The sequence below is a fragment of the Aegilops tauschii genome, chromosome 3, assembly GCF_002575655.3.
Source record: "Aegilops tauschii subsp. strangulata cultivar AL8/78 chromosome 3, Aet v6.0, whole genome shotgun sequence".
NCBI lineage: Eukaryota > Viridiplantae > Streptophyta > Magnoliopsida > Poales > Poaceae > Aegilops > Aegilops tauschii.
In genome coordinates, this window is record NC_053037.3 from 350,159,495 (window position 1) to 350,170,069 (window position 10,575).

A 10,575-nucleotide genomic window follows, 5' to 3' on the forward strand; every position below is an offset into this window, starting at 1 on the left:
GCGGTAACTTGGAAAACTAACCGGGAGGGCCGGCGCTGCGCAGGTCGTCATAGTGTACCTCATGAAACTCCAGGCTCGTGTGGCATGTGGACAAGCAAGTGCGTAAGCAGTGATGGGATGGCCAGCCGGAAAAACGACCACAAAACGGCAGTCGCGCAAAGCAGACAAAATTAATTGCTCGTGCTGCCAAGGAAGGAAGGAAGAGGAGGATTCAGACTTGTTCTCTCGTGAGTTTTTGCGCGGCTCGCGTGACTCGGACGGGAGGAGAGGAGATAGATTCCGCACCCACTTGACCACAGCCACTCCGTCAGCGACGGGTGGATCTGCACAAAAATCTCCTATCCTCTCTTCTCCCCAGGTGCAAAGGTAAAAGTGTGCAATCCGTTCTGATGTGCGTTATGCTGCTGCATGGACACGCTTCACTCTGTAATCACACGAACTGTCGCAGTCGCCTCTGTTGAGTTCGCACTGCTGCCGTCTCCCGCACGCGCTTCCTGCGATGACGGAGCCAACCGCGGCCCGGCCTACCTTTCTCTGCCATTTGAAAACCTTTGTGGAGAGAGCAAAGGAAGGAAGGAGGCGAACAAAAGGGCGACCGATCGGGTTGGCTTTGTGGTCCGCGCGCAGCAAGGAAGGAGCAGGAGGAGACGCGTCCACGGGCAGCCACCAGACGCACGTACGGATGCCCACCATGTGCGCCCCCAACGTCTTGCCGGCCGCGGCCGTCCCACTCTGCCCGCTTCAACAGCGGCGGTGCTACATAGTAAATGTCGAATTAGAGCATCTACGACCAGACTGGGCAATTCGACCCCTCAAATGTCTACGGATACGTCCGTGGATACTGATCAGCCCTAAATTTTCGTTCTCACAACCAAACACCTCAATTAGCGTACCTTAAATCCATACAAACTCCTGCAACTACGTAACGATGCATTACACACATCATCCGGCTACTATATCATAACATACCATCAGACTACCAAAATTTGGCATGAGTAGATGAAATCCCGCTCTACCCTATAAAACCGTCCAAGTTAGGAGAAAACCACGTTGTTTGTGGCCGTCCAACAACGTGGCCTCTTCGTTGTTCATGTAGAATACACAATTAAAGAAAATAGAAATTTGTTTGGAAGCAAAATAAACGAACAAAAAACTTTGAATTCAAGAAGATTATTGAAAACTGAACTTTATTTTTTCATTTTTTACAGAACATTAGAAAAAAAGAATAACTACTACATATTGGAGTGTCACATCCCTAGAATAATTGCTTGTAATTAGTTGCATCAGAAGCATACATACATCATTTTAAATTCAAGGAAATTGAATTGAGGGAATTATCAAAGCCTCATAAACCATTTAAAAATGATCAAGATTAAAAAAATCTCTTCAAACAAGTCCAAGGAAATGTTCCTATTAATCTCTGAAATGCTGGCAAGAGCTAAAATTCAAACCAATTTTTTTTGGAATCCCAGAAATGATTATTTTGGGACTTTGAATTAAATCAATAATTATTTGAATTTGATTTATATTTGCTATGTATAAAATATAAATCCAATAATCCTGAAAACTTGTGAGTGCCTTTGAATATATTGTATCAAGCCACATAAATATTTTCAGAAGCTACTAAAATTATTTAGTCTAAAAACCAAATTAAAACAAACTACAGAAAATAGAAAACAGTAACGAAATTAGAAAACACACACACACAATATGAGAGAGAGAAAGAGAGAGAGAGAGAGAGAGAGAGAGAGAGAGAGAGAGTTCACCTGGCGCAGCCCACCAGGGGCAAGGAGGTCTTCTTCCTCCTCGCGCCAGAAGGAATGGGTGCGTGCCCGACGGGCGCGCTCCACGCGACACCATCTGTTAGCCTGCCTCTACGTCGACGCCGAAAATGACTTCGCCGTTGCCGTCCGGATCGTTCTGACCTCCTCGGCTTTTCCCCCTCGTCCTCTCCCTCGCTATCCCCTCATGCCCGAGACGACCATGGACGCGGCGCTATGCACTACCACAGCCACCGGCCTTACCCCGTCCAATCACCATGTCCAGAGCGTCTGCATACTCGCTCTGGTAATCTTCCACCAACGGATTCGAGCCGAGGAGCCCTCAAGACGACGCCCGTGACCATCTTCTTCGCCCACGGCCGTCGGATGCCGGTGATCGACTCAACGCAGTCAAAGCCTCCCCAGCCTCGACGAAGGCACCAACAGCTTCGCCGTCAGCTCCTCTTTCTCTTTCCTCTAACCCCGTTGCTCCACTCGTTTCCTAGCTAGCTCCAACACCGTGCTGAGCTCCAGCCGCCGGCATGGTTGTTGAGGCTCGCGCTCCCGAGCTCCCTCGCTTGCACCTGTGGCACCGTCGTGCTCCTGGAGACCCCAAGATGTCGTAGAGCCTCTTAGATGGCCTCCCCATGCCCTGTAGTGTCGCCCGCGTAAGGCTCGTGGTTCCGACCACCGCCCATGTGCTCGCCGGCGTCGTTTCCACCCTCCCCGCGCCCAGCCACCTATACCACTGGACACGACACACATCCAGCTGCCTGTAGGACCTCTCCACACTACATTTGGTCGCTGGAGGAGCTTTTCCGGCGTGCCTCCGCCGTCGGGTGTGGTCGCCGACGTTTAACCGTCGGCTAACTACGTCATTAATACTAATTAATCTCCCATGCGTCGCTGACAGTGGGCCCCCATGCCTGCTAATTAGTTTAGTTAGGGTCAATTAAAATCTGTTAACTAATTGAGTCAATGACACGCGGGCCCCACACGTCAGTTGATTTGCTGACATCACCTTTGGCCGACCTCATGATAACCCACAAGTATAGGGGACCGCAACAATTTTCGAGCGTATAGTATTCAACCCAAATTTATTGATTCGACACAAGGGGAGCTAAAGAATATTTGTAAGTATTAGCAGTTGAGTTGTCAATTCAACCACACCCAGAGATTAAATATCTGCAGCAAAGTGATCAGTAGCACAATAGTATAGTTATTTGATAGTGATAACAATGAGAGTAGCAGCAATAGTAACAGCAGTAGTAATTGTTTTGTAGCAATTTTAACAGTAGTAACTTAGCAATAACAATATGTGAAAATCTCGTAGGCATAGGATCGGTGATAACGTTGGATAATATTCATCATATAACAGTCATAACCTAGGGCGACACAAAACTAGCTCCAACTCATAGACTAAGGGGTCCTCGGGCGTCCGGCCTGTTAGCCATGGGCCGGACTAATGGGATGTGAAGATGTGAAGACCGAAGACTGCACCCGTGTCCGGATAGGACTTTCCTTGGCGTGGAAAGCAAGCTTGGCGACCAAATATGTAGATTCCTTTCTTTGTAACCGACCCTGTGTAACCCTAGATCCTCCCGGTGCCTATATAAACCGGAGGACTTAGTTCGGAGAGGGAGATACTCATTACTATAGTCATACATGCTAGGCTTTTAGGGTTTAGCCATTACGATCTCGTGGTAGATCAACTCTTGTAATACTCATATTCATCAAGATCAATCAAGCAGGAAGTAGGGTATTACCTCCATAGAGAGGGCCCGAACCTGGGTAAACATTGTGTCCCCTGTCTCCTGTTAACATCGACCTTAGACGCACAGTTCGGGACCCCCTACCCGAGATCCGCCGGTTTTGACACCGACATTGGTGCTTTCATTGAGAGTTCCACTGTGCCGTCCTCAAGAGGTTTGATGGCCCCTTCAATCGTCAACAACGATGCCGTCCAGGGAGAAACCTTCCTCCCCGGACAGATCTTCGTGTTTGGCGGCTTCGCACTACGGGCCAACTCGCTTGGCCATCTGAAGCAGATCGACAGCTACGCCCCTGGCCACCAAGTCAGATTTGGAAGCGTGAACTATGTTGCGGACATCCGTGGAGACTTGATCTTCGCTGGATTCGAGACCGCAGCAGCCGCTCCCTGTCACACCGATGCACACGATCTAAATCTGTCATCGGACCACACTCAGGAGATTGCTCCCGTAACTGCTCTGGCCTTAGATCCGGAGCAGATCGTGCCATCTGAGGATGGGAAGCTCAACCCCACCACGGAGGCCACGGATTCCGCGGCATCAGAGCCGCACACAGACTCCAACTCATGGGACATCCGCGTCACCGGAACTCCGGACTCGACGCCGAGCTTGATCGGCTATCGATCTTCGAGTTCAACGCCGCAGATATCTTCCAGCTAAACTCATTAAAGAGCCTGTCCCTGGCAGGAGACTCACAGCCGAACTATGTCCGGTGCGAACTAGCGGCCAATGATAGAGAATTTTGCTTCCCACCCACCACCCACTTCATAGCCACTGTCGGGTACCTAACCGACATGCTTGACTACGGCTCCGAAGACATCAACGACATGGACGACGATGCTGATGAGGAGCAGGGCCAAAACCCGCCATTTACTGGACGCTGGACGGCCACTTCTTCGTACGATGTGTACATGGTGGATACACCCAAAGCAACTAGCGGCGACGACAAAGAATATCCAGTTGAGAATAAACCTCCTGAGACACACCCCAAGCGCCGGCTTCCTCGGCGGCGCCCTAAGTCACGTCGTTCCAAAGACAACAATACTGGCACCGGAGAAAATAATACTCCGGACAATGCCGAAAACAATGAAGACCCCATCGAGGTAACCTTCGAACAGGAGGAACGGGAAAATGGGCAAGTTAGCCCTGATGAACAGGCCATACATGACGATTCGGAGGACGATAATTATCTTCCGCTCTCCGAAGATGAGGTAAGCCTCGGCTACGAGGATTTAATCGTGCCCGAGGAACCTCTCGAGCAGTGGCGCTTCAAGCGCAGGCTAATAGCCACTGCAAGGAGCCTAAAAAAGAAACAGCAGCAGCTTCAGGCTGACCAAGATTCTGCTCAATGACAGATGGACAAATGTCCTGGCAGCCAAAGAATACGGCCTCAAGCTCCCAGCCAGGAGTTACCTGATGCGCAAACTGCTGCCCCAGTTTGATGAGGAGGCGCCAGAGCTCATACCTCACTCGCACAACGCAGCCGACCGACCACAGCGCGGTCGGGACAATGCGGCAGGCCGACCACAACTTGGTCGGCATAAAGCGGCAATTCAAGCCGAACAACAACCTGCCCCACCGCCACGTAAAAACAGAAACAACACAACTCAGGGTGATACATACGACCTTCGGCGGGACCTGGACAGTAAAGCAGGATATACCAGATCAATCTACGGATCACGAGGACGTACCACGACACACGGCGATGGCTATCTATTCGGACGCGACAAACCGAGTCACGCCCGGGCCGAAAACTGCAGACGGACTCTATCGGAGCTACGTCGCGATGCGGCCCGATATAGAGGCGCCGCACACCCTCTTTGCTTCACTGATGGAGTAATGGATCACGAGTTCCCAGAAGGGTTTAAACCCGTAAATATTGAATCATACGACGGAACAACAGATCCCACGGTGTGGATTGAGGATTTTCTTCTCCATATCCATATGGCCCGCGGAGACGACCTTCATGCCATCAAATACCTCCCGTTAAAACTCAAAGGACCAGCTCGGCACTGGTTAAATAGTCTACCTGAAAAATCAATTGGCAGCTGGGAGGAGTTGGAAGATGCCTTCCGCGATAACTTTCAAGGTACATATGTCCGGCCACCGGATGCCGATGACCTAAGTCACATTGTCCAGCAGCCCAGAGAGTCTGCCAGAAAGCTCTGGACTAGGTTCTTAGTTAAAAAGAACCAAATTGTCGACTGTTCGGACGCCGAAGCCCTCGCGGCCTTCAAACACGGCGTCCGGGACGAGTGGCTTGCCCGCCACCTCGGTCAGGAAAAACCAAAGTCTATGTCAGCCCTTACCGCTATGATGACCCGCTTTTGCGCGGGAGAAGACAACTGGCTCGCTAGTAGAAGCAATAGCGCCAGCGATCCGGGCACCTTCGAAGTGCGGGACGGTAATGGAAATCCACGACGCAACAAAAACAAACGCCGCAATAATAATGAGGGCACGCAGGACACAGCGGTTAACGCTGGATTCAGCGGCCCCACACCCGGCCAACGGAAAAAGCCATTTACAACAAACAAAGACAGACCGTCCAATTTAGACAAAATATTGGATAGGCCCTGCCAGATTCATGGCCACCCCAATAAACCAGCTAATCACACCAACAAAAGCTGTTGGGTCTTCAAACAGGCCGGAAAGTTCAATGTCGAACACAAGGGGAAGAGGCCGCCCGACGATAGCGACGATGAAGAGACTCACCAACTGAACAACGGGGGTCAGAAGCAGTTTCCCCCCGAAGCAAAAAAACAGTAAACATGGTATACATGACGCACACCCCTAGAGGTGAGCGCACAGAACACTCCCTCCGTACATGAGATCATACTACGGCTACCTCAGCCGAACTACACAGCGGCCTTATCACGCCGCCGGTCTCCATTCAATATGACCGATCAATCTCCATATTGGACTAGCAATTCGGCTTCCCACGTTCGCCTAGTATGCCTTCGAAGTGGGTACCGCGCATACATAATTATGCACTTGAAATACCCTGGGCACCGGCGGAAGCACAATACGGGTGTGCCTGCAACCCCCTACTTTCCTAACTGCCTTTTTTCCTTTTTATTATCCCCTCCACATGTAGCTCAAGGGCCGCTCACCCCGCGGACTCTACCAAAGTTCGGGTTCGTACAATCATCCAAGGGTTATTCCTGTCAAGAAATCCCTTAACCGAGGACAGGAGGTCCAAAATAACTTTTTGTAGACTGCGCTCTCTATTCCGAGCCTGTAAAGTGCCTTTTTCCTCAGCCTTCGACCCTGGCATGTCAAATAGCCAGGGTTGCGGCTTTGTTATCTATATAATAATTGGCATATCACTCAGCTCCCAGTAAAAGTAACCAGTTTCCAGTATTGACTTTTTCCTAATCGATCCGAATTTTTGCTCATGTGGTTGTTTTACACACACACCTCAGCATAACTCGCCAGGGGCTCGGTATGGGAACAAATGAGTTGTCGGCAAGTCCGAACAGCTTTATAGCGTACTTCGGCATCACGACTTTGGCCTTATATGCATCAGCTCTGAATCATGTCTTGGGTCAATAGTTGGGTTGCCCGGCTCCTGTGCTTGCTACCCTACGTTCCGCTCTATCGGCTAGGGTAGTAAAGGGAGAACTACTGCGATTGTGCTTCCAGTTCATCTGGTCAAGCACCTCAGTAGAGAAAGCCGAAAACTGACTGTCATGATGCGGCGAGAGCTGGTCAACCACTCGACGACTTATCAGAATCTCTAGCGATTCTCTCCGTGTCATACGAAGGATCTTTTTCAGATCATTTTGGCAACACATCGTATTAAAAATAGGCCGCGTACATACCAGGGGCTATATCGTAGACCCACCATAAAAATCCTATGGCTAAGTGAAAGTGTTAACGCCCTATAGTCTGATTGCCTGGTTCGCCGCATTGTCACCTCCTTCATGGACCAAGACGTTGGGTCAAGAGTGATCAAACGCTTTTCCGAACACCCCCGTAATTTCTACGAGGGGGCTGAAGCCGACGACTGGAAAACTTTCAGAATATATAAAAGCGGCCGCACAGGAGGAACAAAATCTTTCGAGCAAAACATAAAAATAGATTAAATATAAAATTGTCTTTTACAATTCCCATACACCTCACTCGAATATTATGTCTTTCGAGCATTGACCCTCTATCAAGCGGGCAGCCTCTAAGACGTCCTCAAAATAATGCTCCGGTGCGTGATGGTCCTTGCCCTTGGGTGGACTCTTCGCCGCAACATCGATGGCCTTCATCTTCCCCCAGTATGTCTTGACACGGGCAAAGGCCATCCGTGCACCCTCAATGCACGCCGACCGCTTAACAGCGTCGATACGCGGCGCCGCATCACCAAGCCGCTGCACCAAGCCGAAGTAGCTATTCGAAATAGGCTCAGTCGGCCACAGCCGGATTACGAAGTTCTTCGTGGCAGCGCCGGATATCCTATGAAGCTCGGCCCATTGGGACATCTGTTCATTCAGCAACACAGGGCGCTTTGATGCGCCAAATTGTGACCAGAAAAGCTTCTCGGTTGCATACCCCTCTCGCGCTTGGTAAAACTGCACCTCATCGGAAGTACTCTTCGACAAGTCTAAAAACTCATCTGGAGAACTCCACACATGGTTAAGCTGAGCATAGTTCGGATCGCCGAACTTAGTCTGTAGCAAAAAGGTCTTACCGGCCGCAATCTCTCCAGCTTGCCGGATTTCCTCACCGGCTGCTCTGGATTCAGACTGCGCTTCTCTCGCCTCTCGCAAGGCCTTGTCAAGTTCAGCCGTTTTGGCTTCATTCTCCTTCTCAAGAAATTCACAGCGGCTAGTAGCATTTTTTAGTTCGAGCGCCATCGTGGATATTTTCTCCTCGTCTTGGCGCCGAGCAGCTTGTTCGGCCTTTAACTCAGTCGATGCCTTTTCGGCAGCCGCATTACTAAACTGGGCCTACTCCTTGGCCCGGGCCAGCTCCGCCCGAAGAATCTCAGCGGCGGCGGCACCATCTGCAACCATGCATATCCCAGTATGCAACTTTCAGCGTCACGCCTATATTACAAATATGTATGTGTAAGGACTGCTCCGAATACATACCTTGTGACTCGTCAAGACGCATATTGATTAACGCAATGTCATCCCGTGCCACATCAAGCTGCCGCTGTAGCTCGGCAATATCCGTAGTCCGGGAAGTAGGCAGGGGGGAAGCAGCCCGTGTTCCAGTTAACCAGATTAGTCCTTGAGTGTTTCTTCTTGATCCTTCGTTCGCCTCCCATGGGAAGCCAACCCGAGTCTCAGGGGCTACTACCTATACACAGGTGCATTTTTGCAAATAAAATATGGTTGAAAATATTACATCACAAACCTCGAAGCCTCTTAGCAGGCTCTTGAAGGCTTCATTCAATCTGCTCTTCGCGGACAGAATCTTCTCAACCACCGTACCCATCAAGGTACGCTGTTTCTCCGAGACAGATGCTTTTCGCAGCATATCCCTCAACATATCCGGCGCCGCCGGGTCTCCGGAAGCCGCTGTAGGAGCACGACCATCCTTTGAAGGAACCCGTACACCCGTCTCCAGAATCATCGTTGGCTGAAAACCAGATAGTCTGGGGCCTTCATTGTTGGCCCCCGAATCCCGGACGATCAGAGGTTCACCTTCGGGTACTGCCTCTTTCATCCCCCGCGCCGCTTGTTGATCAAGAAAAACCCTCCGAGATGACACTTCGGAGTCATCCACCTTATTGGGCGAGGAGGTTGGGGAAGGCGTCTCGCTTTCCATCATCTCTGGGAGGAGATCTCCCGAAGAAGAGGATTGCCCAGGAAAACTTTGTGCCGAACTGTAAAAATACACAGGCATGTTACATGTCTCTTCGGTAACAGGAAAGGAACGGGACGCGATCAAAGCACCCCAGATTCACTTACGATCTGGTCGAGGGCTTGTCCTCACGACGGAGCTGTTCAACGGCGTCGCCTTCCAATCCCGAGCCGCCCGACGGTGGCATCTTGCCCCTCTTGGGAGACCGCCCCTCCCAACCTTCGGAGGCGGCCCTTTTCTTCCTGAATGGAGAAGGGATACTTGCTTCTCCTTCGCCTTCGTCTTCAGGCGAAGAAATGTTGATTTCTCCGGACGCGGTATCTAATTTACCTCTGGAACGAAGGTCATTCCGGGTCTTCCCACTTTCCACCTTGCCCTCCTCTACCGGCGCCTGGTACGGTGCCGGTACCAGCATCCTTGTTAACACGGGGTCCGCTGAGTCTTAGGGAAGAGGGGCCGGACACCTAATCCGTTCCACTTTCTTTATCCAGCCCTGGAAAAAGATGGTTTGCTTAGTGTCTTACCACAGGATACCTGATTAGGAGGTGTTTGGCGGACGGATACTTACCGTGGTGTCCGGATGGTTACAGTCAAGGCCGATGTCTTCGGTAGTATCTGGCCATTATTTACGTTTCCCGAAAAATAATTTCCACATCCCTTTGTGCGTAGTGCCGAAGAAGTGTTTAAGTGTCCGCGGCCCTTCGGGATTAAACTCCCACAGGCGGAGAGGCCGCCTTTGGCACGGCAAGGTCCGACGAACCAACATTACCTAAATAACGTTGACAAGATCGATATCCTTCTTAATGAGGCTTCGGATGCGACTCTGCAGAGTCCGCACTTCATCAACTAATCCCCAGTCCAACCCCTTATTAATCCATGATGCAAGCTGAATAGGGGGGCTGGATCGGAACACAGGCGCAGCTGCCCACTTGGAACCACGGGGCTCGGTGATATAGAACCACTCCTGCTGCCATAAGTCGGAAGATTCTGTGAAGGATCCTTTTAGCCAAACAGCGCTGGTAAGCTTGCTCACTGAGGCACCACCGCACTCCGCCTGCTCCCCCTCTATCACTTGCGGCTTCACATTGAAGGTCTTGAGCCACAAGCTGAAGTGTCGAGGAGTTCGGAGGAAGGCTTCGCACGTGACAATAAACACCGAGATGAGAAGAACAGAGTTCGGGGCGAGATCGTGAAAATCTAGTCCATAATAGAACAATAGTCCATAATAGAACCCTAATCCTCGGAGG